The sequence below is a fragment of the Eptatretus burgeri genome, chromosome 10 (genome assembly GCF_056783735.1).
Source record: "Eptatretus burgeri isolate ZD-2024b chromosome 10, Ebu_testis_v1, whole genome shotgun sequence".
NCBI classification, from domain to species: Eukaryota; Metazoa; Chordata; class Myxini; order Myxiniformes; family Myxinidae; genus Eptatretus; species Eptatretus burgeri.
This window is the reverse complement of record NC_140970.1, coordinates 98,399,187-98,422,930: the sequence shown is the minus strand read 5'-3', so window position 1 is coordinate 98,422,930 and position 23,744 is coordinate 98,399,187. Positions and strand designations below refer to the sequence as shown.

At 38.0% G+C, this 23,744-nt stretch overlaps 1 long non-coding RNA gene across 1 annotated transcript in view; it reads left to right on the top strand.

Moving 5' to 3' along the window:
* LOC147019243 (uncharacterized) overlaps positions 1-22,286 on the top strand; it is a 56,147-nt gene extending 33,861 nt beyond the window's left edge. Inside the window, exon 4 of the long non-coding RNA XR_015062699.1 lies at positions 21,842-22,286. This is a non-coding gene — a long non-coding RNA (uncharacterized LOC147019243). The remainder of the gene's footprint in view (positions 1-21,841) is intronic.
* Positions 22,287-23,744: the final 1,458 nt, after the last annotated feature.

The following is a 23,744-nucleotide window of genomic DNA, read 5'->3' as shown; positions in this document are numbered from 1 at the left end:
CGCACACTATCAAACATTTTCCAGAAGAAATCATTTACAAGTGTAGCGTTTGTGTTATTCCCAGCCTTAGTGAATTTAAATTTACACAACAAGAAACTTTCGGAGAGATTCAAATAGGTTTGTTGATTATTCATTTCAAAACTTTTTGTACCATTCGTATTCCAGTCTGTTCCAGTTATTGCATTTACCTTGAAGTAATTTTCTTTTTTAGTGGAGTTTGAGATAATAATAGTATCATCCAAATCATAGATACTATCAATTGCTTCCATGCTTGTATTTATTTAGGAAAAAAGATGTTAAAACTTTTGAAACCCTGATCCAAGTATTTGAATTATTTTCTGTCGTTCTTGGGGGGACAACTGAGTTTTGCTTTTCTTAATTTCTTTTATTGCTTGTAATTTATGAGATTCCTTCTGAGCATCTTTTATACTCTTTACAGCACCTGCTACATTTCCCACAGCAGAAGCAGTTGAACCAATTAGATCTTTATGTTTAAGAATAGTTGAACCAATACCCATGAGAGTATCAATTATCCCATCTCCTCTAAATTGATGTCCAACACCCCTTTGTCTCTTAGGTTTATAGTATCCTCTACCAAGATACATACCTTCACCCTTGTAGTATGGGGAAAGGAACACCCCATCCCCTGTAATTATTTTATATTTTCCCAACTCGTGTTTCCTCACAATAACCATCGTATTTATTTATTGGAAAACTTCACGTAGGTGAATTCTGATGGATATAACTTCTCCATTAAAAGAAATCACACGATTATCTTGGTCGGTTATCCTAAAATTTACTCTGTGTATAGTTTTTCCTGACACAGGTAGATAAACCAAATTTTTGGGTTCCATATTGAATTTATAACCAATTGGGGTTGAGTATGCGCTGAATGAAAATATTGTATTTGTTTTTTTTCCATCATTATAAGCACCATCAATCAAATCACAGTGAATTAACACTGACTTTATTCCTGAGGATATTTGAATGACATTATCACTGTAAAACGTCCCATTAGTTTCAATCTTTTTTGAGGAGAAACCCAATAACTCTCTAAATGAATTATCAATTGTGAAATCAACCTTGTAGTTATTTTTAACTTTAATCGTTGATTTTGAAGTATGTTTTTGAATGTTTATAACAATATTTTTTGGTTCATCACCCTGTTCTTTCATAAGACGAGCAATTTCGGAAGATATTTGAAAAATCTCATATGCTCCGGGTGAGACTGTTATCGTTTTGTATCCACTTCCCGGTTTATAACTAAACTTGTCATTTTTCTCGGTTATATTAAATAAGGTATTATAAGTTTCCATGGACAATAAAGATGCCTCATATTCTTTTGTTGTGTCAAGTTGTAGTGGGTATGGGAATGAAGATGTGTGGTCGCTTGTTGTGAAATTGAAACTAAGGATTGTGCTTCTCATCTTATTTAATATGAGATAAAATGTCTTTATATTGATATTTATTAATTATTTTCATGTTCATCAACTGGTCTAAAATGGCTGATGCTTCATTAAAACAATTATTTCCAGCCTTCTTACTGCCTAACAACAATAACAGTCTATTAACTAATTGTGATGGGTCATTTGGAAGAAAACTAACACCTGAACCAAGGATACTTAAAGCCTGAATAATATGTTTCTCCTTCTCATTCTTCCTACTTTTACCAGAAAGAATAACCTTATAATTTAGAGTGTTCATCAGATCAATATATACTCTATCATCATTATTTTCCATATCCAATGGTTTATCAATATACTTTGATTCATCCCTCACAGTTGAACCTTGTCTTCCATCTTTTGTGAGAAGAAACATTAATCTCGGAGTTAGTTTAACAGGGGGTTGAGCAGAACCCAAGAACCTTATTTCATCATTAAATATCAATACCTTTTCTTTAAGAAGATGAAATATTGCTGGTTGTTCTGTTGGAATGAGTCCTGCTTTGGTTTTTGAATCCGCTGAATATTCATTGTTTTGAACAGCATTCACAATATAATCAGGGGGTTGATTAATCTCTTCCAGTTGTTGAAATAAACCTTCATCATCATATTCTAATTCTCCTAAATGCTCTAATTCTTCCTCCGTCATTTGATCAAAATCTTTTAAAATTTAAAGTTTTTTAGGAGTATATTCTACTGTGGGAACTGTGGAAACATCTTTCATTTTTTCTTGGGAAGTTTTTAAAAGTGGTTTAAAAAATTTCTCTTGTTTTCTTTCAAATGCTTCTTCGCCCGTTAGTTTCTGTCTGCGTTTCTTCTTTATGTCTTCCTGTTGTTTTACAACTTTTGAAACCAACTCTTGATGTTCCTTAAATCTTCTTGCTCTTTCTTTTGCATCCATTTATTTATTGTAAAATATAATTTAATGAATTGTAAAGATCAACAGGGAAATTTTCCTTTTCTTCATCATTCAAGTAGATGTGTTCAAATAAATCCTTTTCTTTAAATATTTCATCAAATTCTTTATTAACGTTAATGCGAGTTGTAATTTCTTCTTCACTAATCCTTGCATCTCTGCTTTTCATATGTTTGCGTTGAGTTTCTTCATCAACATCAAAACCGAATGATAAAATCTTCACTCCACTCAGATATTTAATAATTTGTCTCGTTCCTTCTGGATTAGTTTCTAATATCCCAACACCACCAGATTTTAGTTTCCTTCACTCACTCTTACAAAGTGAATATTTTGTTGTACCAAGAGAAACCTCCTCAAATATTTGTCCTTCATTCCTCAATCGCATATGTTCCTCCACTGAAATATAGTGATAATCTTCACCTTTTACTTCTCCAGGTCTTATTGCTCTAGTTGTTGTTGATACAATGCGTATCACGGGGTGTTTTTTAAGTAAATTTACAATATTCTCATTTGTACTACACAAGAACCTTGATTTATGAAAGTTTTTTCCAGAAGCAGATTTACCCACAAGATTTATAATAATAGTTGTCATTTATATATGTAATTGTTTATAAAACAAAAAATATATCCCTTAATATCTCATCTTGTTTCACAACAATATATTTATATTTTTCAGTCGTGTGCTTCATGTAATCCTCAAATTTCTTTTTACTACATAATGTAGAACAATTATCTCTCCAAAAATTATTGATATCTATTGAATTTAACTTGAATAAAATAAAAGTATTAGCATTGTTTCTGATGGAATGACGAGGAAGTTGAAAGTACGATTGACTAAGATAAATACAATTACAAGAAGAATGTCTCCCTCTTGTGTAGTAGCTGTCCATTACCGTTTGGTTTCTCTCATTAACACAATCATCAAAGATAACGAGGTTCTTTTTTGATTTATCCAAATCTTGGGGAGACGGTATATCATCCGTATTATCACTAAGAATACAAGTTATAGGATTTGATTTCTTTTTACATCTCTGTGTATCACAAAATAGTTGAATTATATCTTCAATGTTATAATCATTTAGGTTTTTTTGACGTTTAAATAAACCGATTATATCTTCTTTTTGAAGACTAGCATTAAAACCTTGTGAGAGTAGTTGATACTGTGGTTGAAAACTCGACTTTGTGAAAATTATTAAATTATCATAATCTAAAAAGTTGGGAGTGAGGAGCATTTTTAAAAGTAAGCAGGTTTTTCCACATCCACTTGAACCAACTATGAGACATCTTAATGAATTTGGAAGATTTTTATGGTTGTTAAATTTTATATTATTTTCCCAAATAGGTAAAAAATCATTCATTTATATATTTGGAAAACAGATTATTTAATTTATTTTTAGCTTTTTTAGAAACTCTATATTTTATCCTAAGTTCAGGTTTAATTTCAAGATAATCCATTATTTTATTTATACAATATCTTGTGTTGATATTTCCCTGAAAATTACATCCATGAATAATATATAACAACAATCCTTTGAACATTTCTCTTATACGTTCAGTTTCTTCCCTTGTAAGGAAAGGTGTGTTATCACCCTCATACTTTACATTCATTTCTCTAATCAATCTTGTAAAGTAATTCATTTTTGGTGTAAATCTAAAAGAATTATTTTCCTTTTTATATTTTTTATTATCATTAATTAGAAGATAATCACAGAATATACATTGTTTATAAGCTTTTGACTCTGTGTTTAATCCCCGTCTTTCACATGCAGGACAATTCTCAAATTTGTCATATGGAGAATCAGGAAAGTCTAGCATATTTATAAAGTAAAACTTTACTTAAACTGAAATTCATCTATACTTTCAGTTGTATATTGACTCATATTTAATAATATTACCATCGATATCGATATACTTTTTTTCATTATCAGATTCAACGACAACATTTTTATATTAAAGGTAATTTTAAAATGATCGTTAATTACTATTGAACGAAATGTCATTTCACCTGATATATTAACATCCTTTATTTCATCAGGATTTACATCTTTAGGGTTGTTGAAAAAAATACAAATTTCTCCTTGCATATTACAGATGGTCTTATCTTTTCTTTCTAAAGCTTCATCCATAAGGTTCTTGTTTTTTGATACTTTTTCTTGTTTCATTGCTTTTTCTAGTTTTGAATATATTACCAGAAGGAGAGGAGAAACTTTTGTTAGAGATACTTTAATTGATGTTCTACCAGGTATACTAAAAGCCCTTCCACTGAAGGAAATTGAAGAACTCATATTATTTACCATAATTGTTTTTATCCAATACTTGTTATATTTATCTTTGTTCAATTTTACATCCTTGACATATTTCTCAGTATCTTTAACAAATGAAGAGATTGATTGAAACTTGTCTTTTGTGTCTTGAAACATTGTATTTATTAAGTGAAAAAGTTGGAGGATAAAATGGTTTTAAGCACAGATTCACCTGTAAAATAAACGAAATATTCATCAAGTAAATTTTAGTTTAAGCAAAGATTTATTATATATATATATGGTGAATACAACATACTGCGATGTTTGTAATCACAAATATAAACATTATAGAAAACACCTCCGAACCAACAAACACACATTTAATCTATTTCATAAAATATCTCCTCTTGAGTTGGAAAGAAAACATTGTGATATCTGCTCAAAGGATGTTTTGAAGAGTAGTTATAATAGACATCTTCAATCACAAAAACACAAGAAAAATGAGTTTAAAGTAAAGGGAGACTATTATATTGAAAACACTGATGGGGCATTTAAAGGGCATATAAAAATAAGGATTTTTCAATTTGGAGAACCCGGACCATCATCAATAGCTGAATCAATTGAAATAGTGAAACCTGATGTTGAAAAAGTTATTAAAAAGACATTAAAAGAAATGAAAACTTTAAAGTTTTATATGGGAGTGAAAATGAATATGAAAAGACAAGATGAAGAACAAACTCCTTATATGAGAACAGATCTTCATTTTATAACATCATTTCAAGATTTTTTAAATAGTGGGGTTTATGAAGAACTATCAAAACAAGAGGAGGATGTTGATAATACAGTGGTAGGAAGTGGATTCAATATTAAAAAAATCATCTTTTTAGATATACACATTCTAAAATCAAACCCTCTTAAAGCTTCTTCTTATATTGAATTACCAAAAGAAATAAAACTAAAGAAGGCAGTTGTTAATATTAAGAACAATGATAATAAATGTATTCTCTGGTCTGTTCTTGCTCACTTTCATCCACCAAAATGTAATTCAGAAAGAGTAAAACGATATATGAAATATGAGAATACCTTGGACATTAAAGATTTAAATTCCCAATGCCACTAACAGATATTCCTAAATTTGAGAAAAAGAATAATCTTTCTATTAATGTATATGGATTAACGGATACAAACAAAGTTCAAATATTAAAAATTTCAAACAACTATAAAAATGAAGAAACACACATGGATCTTTTATATTTTAGTGTTGGAAAGAATTCACAATACACATACATCAATAATTTATCAAGATTAATCTCTTCTCAGGTATTCAGAACAGCAAACAAAATATATCCTTGTAAGCGATGTCTTAATTCATTTCATGCAAAAGAACGATTAGAACAACATTCAAAATATTGTAGTAATCATAAATCAGCTGTAATTACAATGCCTAAACCTGGTGAAAAGATTTCTTTTGAAGATTATAATAAATCTATCATGCACCCATTTGTGATATACGCTGATTTTGAATGTATCCTTAAAAAGATAAATACTACTTCTCCTAATCCAAAAGAATCATATACAAATAAATATCAAAAACATATTCCTTGTGGTTTCTGTTATTATATCAAATCATCTGTTGGAGAAAAGTATAATACACTTGAACATTATAGTGGAAAAAATGCTTCACAAGAGTTTGTAAAACGATTAGAAAAGGATTGTATAAGACTCACTAAATTAATGACAGAAACAAATGAACCGATGAAATTAACCAAAGAAGAAAAATTAGAATTTAGAAAGAACAATATCTGTCATATTTGTGAGGAGGAAATTGAGGAGTCTAAAGTTAGAGATCATTGTCATCTTACTGGTAAATATAGAGGTCCCGCTCATTCCTGTTGTAATCTTAATTATAAATTACCTTCTTTTATTCCAGTCTTTCTTCACAACAGCGCCAACTATGATACACATCTATTTATAAATGACCTTTCAAAAACACCAGGGAATATTTCTGCCATAACAAACACAAGTCAAAAGTATATTTCATTTACAAAAATGATATTCACAAAACCTTTAACTCGTATTAGGTTTCTAGATTCTTACAAGTTTATGGGAACACCACTAGCCTACCTCGCATCAAATCTAAGCTCCACGGACTCTTTTCCAAATCTTAATTCATTCTTTCCAAAAGAGAAAATTCTCACTAAAGAGGAAATTCAGATTAAAGAGAGAATTCAAAGTAAAGAGGAAATTCGAATTAATGAGGAAATTAATGAAGAAATTCTAACTGAAGATGAAATTCTAATTATAAAGAAAATTCGAACAATGAATGAAATTCTAACTAAAGAGGAAATTCAGATTAAAGATGAAATTCTGATTAAAGAAGGAATTCTTACGAGAGAGGAAATTCAAACAAGGAATGAAATTCAAAGTGAAGAGAAAATTCTTACAAGTAAGGGAATTTATCCTTATGATTATATGGATTCATTTATGAGATTTAAAGAAACACAACTTCCATCAAAAGAAAGTTTCTATAATAACCTTTATGAAGAAGAGATAAGTGATAAGGAATATAAACACGCACAAGAAATATGGAAAATATTTAAGATAAAGAACCTTGGAGAATATCATGATTTATATCTAAAAACAGATGTTTTATTGTTAGCTGATGTGTTTGAGGCTTTTAGATCACTCTGTCATAATAAAAATTGTTATGGATTAGATCCTGCCCACTATTTCACAGCTCCTGGTTTAGCTTGGAGTGCAATGTTGAAAATGACAAAACAAGATATAGATTTAATCAGTGATGTTGATATGCTTTTGATGATTGAGAAGTCCAAGAGAGGTGGAATATCACAAGTATGTTCAAAAAGATATGCTAAAGCAAATAATAAATATCTTCCAAATTATGATAGTGAAAAAGATAGTAATTATTTGATGTATTTTGATGCTAATAATTTGTATGGATGGGCAATGTCTCAATCTCTGCCTTATGGTAAATTAGAATGGGTGGAAGAAAAGGATTATGAAAAGGCTTTGATGAATATTGTTATTTCTTCTCAAGAGGAATTGAATGACGAAGAAGAAGGTTATTATTTTGAAGTTGATTTGAGGTACCCGAGTGATCTTCATAATAAGCATAAAGACCTTCCTTTTGCATGTGAGAAAGAAACCCCAAAGAAAGAATGGTTCAGTGATTATCATAAAAGTTTTAATATTAAAGGCAAATCAACAGAAAAGTTATTAACAACATTCTATGATAAAGAGGGATATGTTTTGCATCAGAGAAGCTTAAAACAGTTTTTGAGAGAAGGATTGAGAGGAGCTAAAATTCATAGAGTTTTAAAATTTAAACAAAGTCCTTGGGTGAAAAAGTATATTCAATTCAATACAGATATGAGAGCAAATACAAAAGTAAAATTTGAAGGGGACTTTTATAAATTAATGAATAATGCTGTATTTGGAAAGACTATGGAAAATGTTAGAAACAGGCAAAACATTAGATTCGCAACATCTTGGAAAGAAGCTTCGAGATTGATAAATAAACCAAGTTTTGAGAGAGAAGAGGTTTTTTCAGAGAACTTTTCTGCAATTCATATGAAAAAGGAAAGTATTGTAATGGATAAACCAATTTATATTGGAACAGCAGTTCTTGATTTATCAAAGATATTGATGTATGATTATTTGTATAATGACTTAAAGAAAGAGTATGGTGAAAATGTTTCATTGTTGTATATGGACACTGATAGTTTTATCCTATATATAAAAACTGATGATGTTTATGAAGATATGAAGAAAAATATTGGAGTATATGATACAAGTAATTTCAGCAAGAAGAGTGAGTTATTTTCCAAAAAGAATGAAAAGGTTATTGGTAAGTTTAAGGATGAGTTGGGTGGAAAAGTAATGAGTGAGTTTATTGGATTGAGAGCAAAGGCATATGCTTATAAGTATGGTGATCAGATTGATAAGAGGTTAAAGGGAATAAAGAAATATGTAATAAAGAAATCAATAACTTTTAGAAATTATTATAATTGTTTGATGAATAAGAAAGAAGAATATAGGAAAATGAATACAATAAGAAGTTATAAACATAAGATATATAGTGAAGAAGTAAATAAAAAGGCATTAGGAGCCTTTGATGATAAGAGATTTATTTTAGATAATGGAATAGATTGTGTTCCATATGGATATTGTATGATAGAGTGTATAAAATAGATTGTGTTTTAACGATGGGAAGATGCGTTAGGGTTTTTTAAGGGCTACCGCCACGTTTTTTCGCAATATATAAATGGTTAAACCAAGTATTAATCAAACTAAAGAGTGGAGAAAATCTCAGTCTTGGTATATAAATGGAAAACATAATGAATGTGAAAAATATCAAATAAGTCTTATTGAAAAAATAACTAAAACAAAGGTAAATAAAACAAATAAGCGAATCAATTTAAAAACTAGTAAGTTAGAGGATGTAAAGAAAAAAATGAATATCCTCGAATGGACTGAAAACTTTGATGGTTATCAATTGAACAATGAAAAAACAATTTACTATAATCTCAAAATGATATGTGGCTCAGGAGGTGGTCAAACAAGAGCATTAAGAGAAGTTTATCATTTCGTAATGGCACAAAAGGGGTATCTTAAAAAATATAAAGATTCAAATGTTTTGTTTTTCAATATTTTAGATGGGGATTATTGTGCAAAGAAAATGAAACTATTGAAGGAATTTGAGAATGAACAAATCTTTATAGGTTCAATGAGTGAGCTGTTCAACCCCCAGGTGTTCAATTCAATGAGGTTCAACCTCCAGGTTAAAAGGGGAGACAAATAAATATACCTTGGGATAAAAAGGGGGTTTATTTTTAGGGGAAAAAAAAAGGGAATCGCTGAAAATCCTCCATTCATTTACATAGGGAAAAGTGAGCCAGAATCAGTATATTCACCCTACTCTTGCCATTTGCAGATTTCAATGCTTTTACTCTTTCAGGCAGAGAACTAACGAGTTCTGAAATTTTCTCTTGTGGGATTTCTGCCCAGGCTTTACGCAAACGGGTTGGGAATTCCGCCTGTGATGTTGGTTTCCTGGATTTTTTTCCGCACAGCTCGATCCAATATGGTCCAGAGGTGTTCAATGGGATTCACGTCAGGATACTGACTTGGCCATGGAAGTCGCTTGATACCATTTCTGTCCTGCATTTCTTTGGGTTTTTTTTTTTGCAGTGTGGCATGGAGCTCCATCTTCCATGAACAGAGTGTTGTTTTTATATACAAGATGGACACTTCAGGGACTTTCAGGAAGGAAAGCAGGGAATTTGAAGGACGTGGGTTTGGGGTGGATTAACGGGGGTAGAAAAGATTGAGGATTTGGATGAGGGACGATATGAGGTGGTGGTGAACAGATATTTTGAAGGCCTGGAGGGAAGAATGGGATTGAACAGAGTGAGGGAGTTTATTCCAAAGGCGGGAAAAAGAGGAATGAAAGAGTGAAAGTGAGCAGTGATTTGTGATTTTGGTAGTTTTACCAGAAGGGGGTTGTTGGCGGACCTTGAGCTCCCTGAGGAAATATGGTGGTGACAAATTGCAGACACAGCAGGGGGGGCAAGACTGGAGATTAGACTGTAGAAGACAGAAAGAGCACCAACCTGCTTACAGTGAGAGAGTGAGAGACCAAAAGACAGCCTCATCACCGGAGATGCCAATGATCCTGGTTTCCACAGCGTGAAGCTGAGAAAGGTGGAAGGCAGGAGTACCAGCCCAGAGGGGAGAGCAGTACTCCATCAGGCTGCGGATGAAAGCTTTGTATGTGGTCAGGAGCTCAGGTGGGCCGAGGAAGGACCTTGCACGATGGAGGATTCCCAGTCAGCGACTCGCTTTGGAGGCGAGGTTTGAAATGTGGCTTTCACAGGAAAGATCATGGCAGATAGTGAGACCGAGAAGCTTGAAAGAAACGACTTCTTCGAGAAGATTGTTGAGAAAGTGGATGGGGGGGGGATGACATGGGTTGTCAAACGGTCCTTTCGGAGAGACAACGTGAAAGTGTGAGATTTGTCCCGATTGAAAGACGTGTTCCATGTGTTGGACCAGTTTGTGATTTTAACAAGATCTGCAGTGAGTGAAGAAGCTGCGACTTGCTGGTCTGAGGGATGACCGATGGTACGACAGAGGGTGGAGTCATCAGCAAAGAGATATGGAGGATTTTCCAGAGAGTCTGAGAGATCTTTGATGAAAACGAGAAAAACGAACAGGGCCCAGAACGCTCCCTTGAGGAACTCTTGCCTGGACAGAAAGAGGGGATGAAAGAACTCCATTTAGGGCCACACGTTGGCTGCAACAGGAGAGGAAGTCTGTGAGTCATGAGTGGAGTTGGCCTTGGATACCATGGGAAGAGAGTTTGGTGAGCAGGGCAGAGTGCCAGACCATGTCAAAAGCATACGATATGTCGAGCGATGTGGCTCTGATTTCATGTCCGGCATTGAGGACCTCCATCCATTTTTGGGACAGCAGAAGCAACAATCCAGAGTAGAGTGACCTGGTCTGAAATCAAATTGATGATCGGAAATCAGGCCATTGGAGAAAAGAAAGGATTTAATGTCTGAAGCGATGATGGATTCCATAACCTTGCTGATGATTGGGAGAAGGCTGATTGGTCTGCAGTTGCAGGGATTTGTCTTTGCACCTTTTTTATTCAGGGCAGTAATGTTTGTTGATTTCCAAGCAGATGGCAGATGACCTTGAGCAAATGAGAGGGTGAATAGAACAGAGAGAGCAGCAGAGCAGGTTTTTAGGACATGTGGGCTGATGCCATCTGGACTGGTTACAGAATCTGAGTCGAGGTTTGACAACAAGCTCTCCACTTTGTCAGGAGGAAAGGACACAGAGTCCAGGGACAGTTGGGTGTGACTGGGTAAGGTGAGTGCAGAAAGTGATGGGTTTTGGACATAAGATTTAGCTGCAAACACCGAGTTTAGGCATTCAGCCTTTACACGTGTGGTATCAGCAGTGCGGCCATTTGAGGTAAGGGAGGGGATGGAGGGGGAACATACACCAGAAACATATTTGATCAGACACCACCAGGATTTTGAGGAGGGAGAAAGGTTTGAGAGTTCAGACTTGAGATGAGAAAGATGTTGTTTTCTGACTCTCTTGAGGGTAGCTACACACTTGTTCCGAGCTTTGTGGAAGGAACTGAGATTACCCTCAGTTGGATTTGCTTTCCACGAGGCAAAGGCAAGTTGTTTCAGGACAACTGCCTTGCCACAAGCTTCAGTAAACCATGGGCGGGAGGAAGGGTAGGACAACTGAAGACAAGAGGGGATAATCTGTGCACGAGAGAGAGCAAGTTTCTTTGAAAGAATTCCCAGGATGAGTTGATGTTTGAGAAAGTAGTGATAGGAGACCAGTCTATAAGTTTAAGGGCTGCTTGGAGACCCTGCCAGTCGGCTTGAGTGAAATGCCAGACTCGACGGCGGTGAGGTGGTTCTCTGATAATAGCCAGAGAGATGTCCATTTTGACGAGCACGTGGTCAGAAGAACTGATTGGCGTGGAGGAAAAGCAGCAGATATTTTCAGAAAAATTTATCAAAATCAGATTCAGAAGAGATGGAGTACCATTGGTTGAGATCCAGGTCAGGAAGTTGACCGATTGAGTCAGTCCCAATGAGTCGCAGAAAGCTTTTGCTGAAGTGCCATGACAGGTGAGAGAGGGACCCACACCGAGCCAACTGGCATGATGGCAATTTAAGTCACCACATATGAGGAAGAGAGAGTTTGGATGAGAAGATAGAAGTTGGTTCATGTTTTCGGATAGTGAGGTGTACATGGAGTCATCACTTTTAGGTGGACGGTACAGTACACATATACACATGAGGTGGGAGTGGAGGGGAAGCTGAAGCCAGAGGTATTCCTGGGGGTGTGGGGGAGTGAGAGCGGTGCATGGAGAGTGAGGAATAGAGTCTTTGATGAAGAGAGCCACTCCTCCACCAGGATGAGGCTCAGGTCTGTCATACCGGAGGAGGGAGTAACCATGGAGAGATACTTGGGAATCGGAGACATCTTGAGGGAGGAAAGTTTCTGTTGGGCAGATTAGGTCTGGTTTCTCAGTGGCAACCTGTATGGAAAGATCTGAAAGGTTGGAGCGAAGGCCCCGGATATTTGAGGCCCACACTATTAATGAAGAGGAAGGCGAGGGGCTTTGGCTGCAGGGGATGGGAGGGGAGGGGAGGGTAGGACAAGGGAGGAGGGGGGAGATAAGGAGAGTTGTTGAAAGAGTGTGGGTAATTGCAGAATAGCTTGGGGAGCGGGCCGGATGAGGAGAAAAAATGGCTTTGTGGTGCTGGGGTAGGGGGGGGCAAGAGAGGGAGCAGAAGGCAGTTAAGGATTTGAGGAGGTGGAGTGATGAGATGGAGGTGAGAGGGCAGTGGAAGGAGGCAGCTTTGTGGATGAGAGGGGGGGGGGACTTCGAGAAGGGTGAGTGAGTGGGGAGGCTTGGAGGGAGAAGAGTGGGATGGTTGCTTTGAGATGGAGGGTTGAGAGCGCTGAGTTGGTATTGAAGTTGGAAAAAACAGAATGCTTGATAGAAAGCGAACATTCATAGCAAACTGGGGTTTTTTTAATTTCTGGGTCAGAAATGCGATTAAATACATTTCTTGAGGGATGCAATAAAAGCGAATTCAGAGAATGGGGAGAAGAAACGCTGTAACAGTTTGATTTTTTAGGCAAGGTATGAAGGAAAGGTCGAATTGAGAGCAGTCTGTTTTATATAGTGGAAGAGTCATGCATTATGATACAGTAAAGAGAACCACATGTCTGAAAGATGAAGATTTAGCATTATAAGAGATCGTTATTATTATTATTATTTGAGAGTTTTCATCAGATATAAGCCTGGTGTTGGTGCAATGGTTTGGGCAGCAGCTTGGGATCCAAAAGGTCCTGAGTTCAAGCCCCGTTGGGCCACTGAATTAATACACCAGGGGGTTGACTCAGCCTGTCATCTGACCTTCCGAGGTCGGCGAAGTGAGTATCAGTGTACTGGGCCGGTGTATACCCTGGTTACAATAGGTGTACCATATCCCTGTGTCGTAAGAGGTGACCAGGGTTGCATCAGGAAGGGCATCCGGTGTAAAACATGTGCCAAATCATTATGCGGATCATGATGGATGATCCGCTGTGGCGACCTCTAACGGGAGCAGCCGAAAGAAGAAGAGGAAGAGTTCTCATCAGATTAGGTAATGGATATTTTGTGGAAAAAAATCGTGAGGTGAATGGTGAAATAGGATCGGTAAACGCAGGGGGGTGTAAACAGATCACGTGGTTCTTGGAGGTGGAAAGGCAAAAGTGAAATTATTTATTTTAAATCAGGATTGCGTTACATTCGGAGAAAGGGAAGGTTGAAGTAAAATTGTGGAGGTGTGTGGTGAATTTGGAACGGTAAACGCAGTGTGAAGCTGCTGCTTCGATGAAAAATATCAGGAAGAGGGTGGAGAGAGACACGTGGTTCCAGGAGTTGTGTCGATCAAAAGGATCCAGGAAAATTCTTAAATTTTGATGTATTTTTGAAGCTCGGTAAGATTCGGGATTGGTGGGTTGTAGGAAGAAATCGTGAAGGTAATGTCGAGAGTGGATCAGCTCAAGTAGAGTAAAGTTGGTGTGCTGGCAAAAGGAGGAAGAAGAAGAACAAGAGGAAGAAGAAGGATCGGGACTCGTGGGTATGCAAGGAGAAAGGTAGGTTTTTTTGTTTTGTTTGTATTTTGTTTGGATTTAAGACACGAAACAGTTTTGTTTGGATTTCCCGTGTTTTCAACATGGCTGCCACACCACGTGACCTGCGACGTCATAATTATCATAGTATACATTCTGCATGAGTAGTTGCACCAATGGTGAAAATTTTCTCTCAATCTGACAAGCGGTTGCAGAGAAAAACATGAAAGTTTTGTGCGGCCAAAGAAACAAACAAACAAACAGACCCAAATGCAATGCCCTCTCCTTCAGCGAAGGTAATAAGTACCTGTCTGCGGAGAATTTTACGTGTATGAATGCATTTGGGGGTCTTTTCCATCACCACAACAATGTCAACAGCATTAATTTTTTTTATCAGAGGTGCCACAAAATCTGTAATTGGCTACGATGATTAAAATGATAATTTATGCAAATGATATGCATTTTAAGCATATTCTCGGGTATTTCAACAGCAATGTGTTTTGTCTGTATATCCTGTACATAGTTGGTCCAGATAAATAATATTTCAATGTCAACTATTTAATGATGAATGTCTTCTTTGAGATTTATGCAAATTTATGCAAATTTATACATTTAATTGCATATTCAGTGTATTTCCAATGATTTAATTGGCAGCTTTTCTTTTTTTGGACTGGATATGTTTGTTGTATTTTTTTCGTATTGCAAGACGAGTTAATTTCAAGTGTAGTTTTTTAATGTAAATTTATGCAAATTTAACGTAAATATACTGTATATTGTATTTTTATGATGTTTCAAATATCAAGTGATAATACGATACATGCATTCCTGACAATCGTAGAGCTAAGATTGGCAGCTTAAACCTTTACACGCAGTATAATCTCCCTCTCATATTGATGTGAGCTGCTTCTTTCATCATGTGTATAATTGACATTGATACCTGATAAAATATGCAAATTAATTCACATCGACTTTTCAATGATATAAATATCGATTAAAAAAATAAAACAAGCATTTGCAGGATTTGCAAATTTAATACATTATGGAAAGCATATTCAAGTACTATCAAACTCAAAGGGGTAAAGTGTAACTGAAAATCAAATTGACATGCCCTCTGCAAATCTACTTTTCACATTTACAGCTACAAAGGTATTTACACCTCCATCCAGCCTTCTTATACAAGCACACCTGTGAATGCAGCCTCACGTGCTCTTGCAGCCACACTTGACCAGTTCATTGCAGGCTTTGGAGGCAATGAGTAGGGTGGTCCAAACTGGAAGGCAAGAGTGGCTGTCTTTGTCCAATGTCCAGCCCCAAATGACTCTGGGGTTGGCGACTGTTGCTGACTCGGATGACTGGTGCTCCAGATCCCAGCCTTCTACACAGCACGCTTCAAGTGCTGCAGGAAGGAATCCTGAATCAGTGGGATGTTTCCCATTGCTTTGGATTTTTGGCAGAACATCTCCTTGCGGGCATCATTTACAGAGCTCACAACTGGCTGGTCTTGTCAAAGAACGACAGTGAAATGCTCCATTAGTTTGAAATGACTGTTCTCAAAGTCCACTGCAGGGTAAGGATGCAGTGCTGTTAAAGTGAGTCCCTCCGTTACCTCCACAAAACACTTCCATGCCTGCCCTACAAGTCGCTTTCCTTTGCCAAAGAAAGCCGACACAGTGTCACATCCAGTGAAGCTGTGAAAAAGGGGCAAGGCCACGGATTTGTCTCTGCCTAGAGCATGGACGATGGCATTCATGTGGTCATGAGTGAAGTTCATTCCTGTGCCAAAAGCCACCCAGACATTTGCAGCTGGTCAACTGGAGAGTAGATGATGGAATTCTTCGATGAGAAATATAATGCCATCAGTGTCAACAGTGTGAACCAAGCAAGTGGTTGAACCATTCTCCAAGGCATATTTTTAAAGTATGACAAGTACATTGGCATTTTTGTCTGAGAAATGAATAATTTGCATAAATCATCATAAATATGGAGCCTCAGGTAAATGATTTGAACAGAGAATTAAATAATTTATGTTAAGCACCCAGAAAATATTTCACAACATAATCTTTGAATCGTATTTGAATTGAATTTCGCAAATTTTCCACTTGAATTCTTCTTCATTCCTGGACCCCCAACCCACCCCTTTCCCCACCCCCCTCCAGACCCCAGAAGGGGGGAGTGGGGTGGGAGTCGAGTGGGTGGGAGGAGGGATCCGGCAATGTGGGGTACCTTTGCTCGTCTATACCTCAAAATGAATTTGTATATTTATTTATTTGTTTGTTTATATATGTTTCAAAAACTAAAAAAAACTACTGAACCAAATCCAACCAAATATTTACATCTTGCCTCAGGGTACCCCAAGTATAGCTTCTATCTGTGTAGCATATCTGGGGGAGGGAGTTCAAGGTGGGGGAGGTGGGGGGGGGAAGACCCCAATTATCTCTAAATGTTTGACATGTGAGTGAGACTAATTTGAAATTTTCAAAATGTTTCATTTCACTCATTTTAAGCGAAGGTTCAAACCAAAGAATCTCACACGGAGCTTCACAGTGAAGCAGAAGTGATTTTGCTCGTGCCTCACGCCATATACCAGCAGACAGGATGGTTGACGAAGGTGATGTTAGCTGACTTTCAAGCAGATGGAAGATGAACTCGGGCAAATGATAAGGTGAATCGAGCAGAATGTTTGTGAAGCACAACATGTCGTCTTTTGATTGAATCCGTCAGCGAAGCGATTGGTAAAAATTCCTCATGACTCAATAATTTTTGGGGTTCCATTTTTTTCCATTTTTGAGGTTAATTCAATTCATATACGAAGGAAATAAACTCAACCACAACTACAAAGGCACTTGGTAGAGCACATACGTCATCTGCCAGGCTGAACCGTTGAAGCTTTGTATCCCATTGATAGGCTGGAACCAGATCTGGACATGAAGCAAAATGGAATCGGCTTGTTGTTGTCGTCGCCTAACTAACTTATCTTCCAAGTTTTGTCATAACTCGTCCGCAACTTTTTCAGTAATGATGTTATATATTCTCGCTATTCATTCTAATTCTTGCTTTTTCATCTCTTTCATCTCTTTCACTCTCTATAGCTCCCTTTCGTTATCTGTCTCTCTCAGGAGAAGTGAATTCTTGCAGAATTTTTTTCTGTAAGGCTCACTTGGCTGTGCCTGGATGGGCTTGAGCATTGTGGAGTTGTGGCTGAAACCCGAATCCGATCCAGGTTCCTCCTGATGATTCCATCTTTGCTCTTTGTTTCTTCAGGTTCTTCTTGGCCCTCCGCTTCATTAAATAATTCTCCCGTCTGGATCTGGATTCAGATCTTCACCAAAATCGAATCATTTCATCCTTGTCTGACCTCTGTCTCTTCCAAATGTCGTCCGAATCCGTCCATAACTTTTTGAGATATCCTGTTCATAGACAAACTAACAAACAAGCCGGAAGGCGGTGATGGGTCGCCGAGTATGGAAACTATAAGATATAGAGCAAAATGGATGTCATATAGCGGATAGGGAATCACCTTAAGATTATGCATATCAAATCTCATCCAGTTCCATCTCCTGATAACTACTCGGTATCTATTTGAATAAAAAGTACCGAAAATGCGGTTTGAAATTGGAAATCCCCAAAGTTCGAGGGGGTGCTGTGGGTGAACAAAGATCTAAATCGAAAATCCGGCTCGATTGTTTGTGCACATTGTATTCCAGACGATTAGTGTGAATTTTCATGACCATCCGACCATAACCCTAGGAGGAGTAGCATTTGGCGCGAAGGCACCTCCAGCTCTAGCATATTATCGATTTTTGCACTAATTGACCTTTGACCCCTGACCTAAGTGAAATCGGTCAATACGTCCTGAGGCAAAGTTGTAGTACTCATTGAGTATCATGAACCTGCAAAGTTTCATTTGTATCGATGCATTCATCTGTTCGCTAGGGGGCCTTCAATTTTCGCCAATTTTCACGCATACCCTAATTGTAGGGGGCGCTACGGGTAAAGAATTCAATATATCACAAAAACCGGAATCTATTTGATAGAGCATCACCTGTGGATCATTCGTGCCAAATTTCATAACCCTACGTGGGATAATGGCTTTCGGAATTGATTTCGCGTGAACGGTACCGATTTTGAAAGTTTTTCGGTTGTTGCTAGGGTACCAAAGCGTCCCTAGCAACCATCACAATTTCCAAAGCACGAGGTCATAAGATGTACCTACCACCCGAGTTTGGTCAAAATCCGCCCACGTTTATTACCAATTATGCTGATGACAAACGAACAAACATCCGAACAAACAGACAGAATTACTGACAATAAGGGTCACCTATTACGGCGACCCAACAAACAGACAGACAGGGGTGAAAACATAACCTCTGCCCACCTTAGGTGGGGAGGTAATAAACATCCTTCGAAGTGAATAGGAAGTTGTGGAATGGATGGTTGTTGTGTAGTGTTTTGGTGTGATGGAGGGATGTGTTTTGGAAAATTTCAGAACTCGTTAGTTCTTTGCCTGATAGAGTAAAAGCGTTGAAATCTGCAAATGGCAAATCTACCAAATACTAGTGTATGTATTAAAATGGATCAAATATACTTCAAATGTGTAGCCTCTCGGCCCTCTCTTGTAAATATATATAGTCCTACACTTCCAGCAGCTGCTTGTAACAACCCAAAGGCAGAGTAGTACTACCTCAGTTGTCATACTCACATACATACATACATACATACATACTATGTATATATATATATATATATATATATATATATATATATATATATGTATATGTATATGTATATGTACATTGTATATATATATATATATATATATATATATATATATATATATATGTATATGTATTGTATATACATACATATATATATATATATATATATATATATATATATATATATACATATATATATATATGTATATGTATTGTATATACATACATATATATATATATATATATATATATATATATATATATATATATATATATATATATATACATACATAAATACATATCCGGGCGTAGTGGCGTGCGCCTGTAATCCGGCTACTCGGAGGCTTGGGTTGGAGGATCGCTTGAGGACGGGGGCTCTGCACTGGGCAGGGTGTAGAGCAGCCCGGAATCATGGCGAAACCCAAATCCTGATCCCTGTGTCGTAAGAGGCGACCAGGGTTGCGTCAGGAAGGGCATCCGGCGTAAAACCTGTGCCAAATCAGTATGCGGATCATAACGGATGATCCGCTGTGGCGACCCCTAACGGGAGCAGCCGAAAGATGAACAACATACATACATAAATACATAGAATTGGTGGATGTATGTGTAGTATGTATATATGTATGTACAGAGACATGACAGAAGTAAATAGACAGCTTAAATTTATTCATTTCATCTGTGCAACACAGTTTTACTCAGTGATTTGTACTAATATTCGACTATTTCTTTGCAGAAACGAGTTCCTGGGTCTTATATGATAATTAACTATTCCTCAAACCCAGGGAGCACACAAACTTTCCGATTTTCAAAGAGGACGAATTGTTGGCCATTCGGAAGGTGGAGTCAGCCAGCGTCAGATCACTCAGAACGTTGGGCATTCCGCTTACTACGGTAAATCGGGTGATTGTGCAATTCACCAGCGAAAGCAAGGAATCCACAGCTTCCTGTTCCGGTCGATCTTGACCCTCAGAAAGGTGTCTTCGAGCTGTGAATCAGTTCATTGAGAAAACTCTGTGTTGCAAGGCAGCAGAGGTTGCAGGGGAGGTCCAGGTTAGCTCAAGAACTGCTGTGCGGTACCTTCATCAACGGGGCTACTAGAGCAGATCAGAGAAAACTTCTTCTTCAACCAGCCAACATTCAAAGGAGAAAGAGGTGAGCTGATGAGATGCCCACCAGACCCTTGGAGTTTTGGCAAAATATTTTTTTCAGAGTCCCAATTTGCTCAATTTTCTGACAGTGGACACGTATGGGTCTGGAGACTTCGCAGTCAAGAGTTTTATTTGAACCAATTGCAGCCAACTGTCAAACACGGTGGTTTTTCAGTGATGGTGTGGGGAGAAATCTGGCGCGCTGGTCGGTCAAAGCTTTTGGAGTGTGTTGACAACATCAACACAACGATATACGTTTCTATCCTTGAGCATGGACTTCTCCCTATCTTCTCCACTGGTCAGATGGTAAACAAAAACAACACTCTCTTCATGGAAGATGGAGCTCCATGCCACACTGCAAAAAAGACCAAAGAATGACAGGACAGAAATGGGATCAAGCAACTTGCATGGCCAAGTCAGTCTCCTGACATGAATCCCATTGAACACTTCTCGGCCATATTGGATCGAGCTGTATAACAAGATATGTCAGGCTTGAAGGAAGGGTGTGGAGAAAGGACTCACCTCTAAAGTCTCTCACCTGGGATTGAATCTCGGCCCAGGTATATGATGTGTCATGCCGCTGTATCACAGGCAAGGTGATTCAGGAAAGTGTGTGCCATCCATCGGATGGACGTTAAACTTGGCGTCCCATCTGCTGGTATTAGCAGTAGTTGGGGGCGTCCCGTCCCCCAACTACTGCTGCAAAGGCAATGGCAAACCACCCAGTTTTCCCCCTTGCCAAGAAACTGCTTGGGCAGCACCGACGCTCAGTACCCGAAAATGGTGCATCGGGATAAGAACACTTCGGAAGTTACAAATAATGTCACCTTTTGGGATCACACCTGGGAGATGGAGATGGAGGTTGTTTGGCAGGCAGTGGGTGTTGTCGCCCTTCTTGGACCCCATGTCTCAAACACACGATTATTTGGGTGCGTTGGGAGCGATGATTACCGAAGTATGAAGTTATGTTTATATATTATTAAGTTATCCTCAGGCACACTTGATATTCACTGTCAGTGAAACACAATCGGTGCAAGTGGCTCGCGCTTGTCTGAGCCAGACACGTCTTGGGACCCAAACAGAAATAAACGCCTGACGAGTGCAAAGCTTTTGGAAATTAAACTGCATGGAACGTGGGGTGCTGCAAAGAAACGAGGTGAGAAATTCCAGGAAGGGTGAAAGAATCAATGAGAATGACAAAAAAAAATATTAAAAAAATAAAAAATTTTCAATCAGTTTGAAATTCATTTTTAAGTATGAAATATTTTCATAAATAAATAAATAATATGATTTCATAATAATAATACATAATGTTATCATAGAATATACATGTAAATGGTTTTGACAGCACTGAAGATTGAGATGACCATTTTCATGCCACACGGGTCTTGTCTCACCGTTTGCGTGCAAAGCTTCAGAGGAGCTTCAGCAAGCACTTCAGGACAAGGATGTTTGGAGAAATCTGATCATGAATGTCACCAGAAGTCAGACATGACTTGAATGAACCAGATGAACTAGATATAGATGAGAGTTAAATAAGCATGATTTCTGTTTTTTGTTGTTTTTTTGAAGACATGGGATATTTTATTTTTCATACATCTGTGTAAAAACTAATTTCATTCAAGTTTGGGTCCCGAATGATGGTTTTTTTTCCGTAAGACCTTTTTTTTTCATTTCATTTCATATCCAGGCTCGAGTGGAGCGAAGGAAAAGTGCATGATCATGGATCCAAAAGCCACCATCAAGCATAAAGGTCGCTGGAGACAACCTGGTTATACACTTTGTTTCTTCTGCCAACAAGATGAAGCAACATCTAGCGATCAGAATCGATAAAGGGGTGGTGGGGGGGGGTGGGATGAAATAGGGCTCCGATTGTTTGAGCACAGAGAAGGAAGCTCGGTGATCACTAATTCATCTTTGCAGGACATTGATCTGAGCCATTATTTTTCAGCATTTGTGCCTGGAGGTCAAACTATATACATGAGTAAATCTATGGCAAAGATTGGGTACACACAAAATGTCAGGAATGTGATTTTGAGAAAAACACATTTTCTCTTCTTAGTTCCAACTGGCAAATACCACCCGTCGCTTCACTGATGGGAATACGAAGACAAGTAGGGGGAGAGAAGAGGTGGGAGAAGGGAGAGGGGTAGGGGGAGAGAGGGAGGAGGAGTGAGAGTTGAGAAGGGGTAGGAGATGGAGGAAAGGGGGGGGGAGCACATCACATCAGAGCAGATCAGCATATAATGAAAGCAGATCGCATAAAAAGGTGAAACAATGCAATCTCGTGTCAAAAAACTTCAAATAATAAAAACGCAACATTTACAGCAAGTGAACCGGATGACACCGAGGCACTGCGTGACGTTGCTGGGCCACACTGCATGACGCCGCGGGGCCGCACCGCAGGTGTGTGGAGCCTGAACTTTGTACTTTGGTCCATTGACCAGTTATTACTGTATTTTTGGTTGTCTCAGAGAGAGCGAGAGCGTGCCACCAACAGATACTTTTTCCCGTGAATTAACACTGCACATAGCGTGGGGTAGTGCAGGTGACTGAACTGCGTACATAATACCTTGTCGTTCACATCACCTTACCACGTCACTCACTCGGCGCTGCCGCATCGTAAAAAGACGTGTGTGAACTCCGTGTGGCCGCACCGCAGGTCTCTCCAAAAATACCACCCATCGCTTCGCTGACAGGAAGAACAAGAGAGGGGGAGCGAGGAGAGGTGGGGAGCGAGGGGGAAGTGGGGAGAGGAATTGGGGTGTACGCAACTTGCATTTGGTAGCGGACTTGAGCAGGAAAAGGAGGGGTATTCTCAACTTGAGCTTGCAATGGTGACTTGGGAGTGTGGCAGGGGGTTCTCAATTTGCATTTGGTTGGGGAACTTGAGTGGAAGGGGTGGGGGGAGGGGTTCTCCACTGTGTTTGGTTGTGAGAGTTGAGGGGAAGGGGGTGGGTTTGACTTGCATTTGGAAAGGAGACTTGAAGGGAAGTTGGGGAGGGGGGGGCTCGGCGACTCGGGTCACCTAGACTTTAAGTTTAGCTATCATCTTGCTTTACCCACTTACACCTCATGGAGGTATAGAGGGGGGTGGGAGGGTTAACCTTCAACTTTTTCATCGGCAGGCTGATTCATCAATGTGTTGCCATCCCTCGGATGGATGTAAAACTAGATGTCCTATCTGCCGGCATTAGTACAGGATTGAACGAAATGGGGTATGTTCAAACAGCACATTCAAACATGTTCAAACAGCCTGGGTTCAATGACGGAATGACTCGCTCAGATTGATCAATTTCAAATTACCTTGAAAGTGAGAATTGATCCACTTCCCTCTTCTGCCTTATCCTCCTCTAAAATTGATTTACCATGGGTGACTGTTTGTTTTTTAAATAAGAAATGTCATCACATCTTTTTATTTATGATCTGGCTGACTCACTCATGTAGAGTTTAGCCCGGGAAATATTTTGGCTAAAGTGTTTCACAAACCAGCTGGCCAGGTCTGAGTTTAAGCGGGAACTGGTTAAAGCTGAAATTTGTAATTCGTTTTCGGGTGCTAGTGAGAACTCTCTTGTTCTTTGCAATACACACAA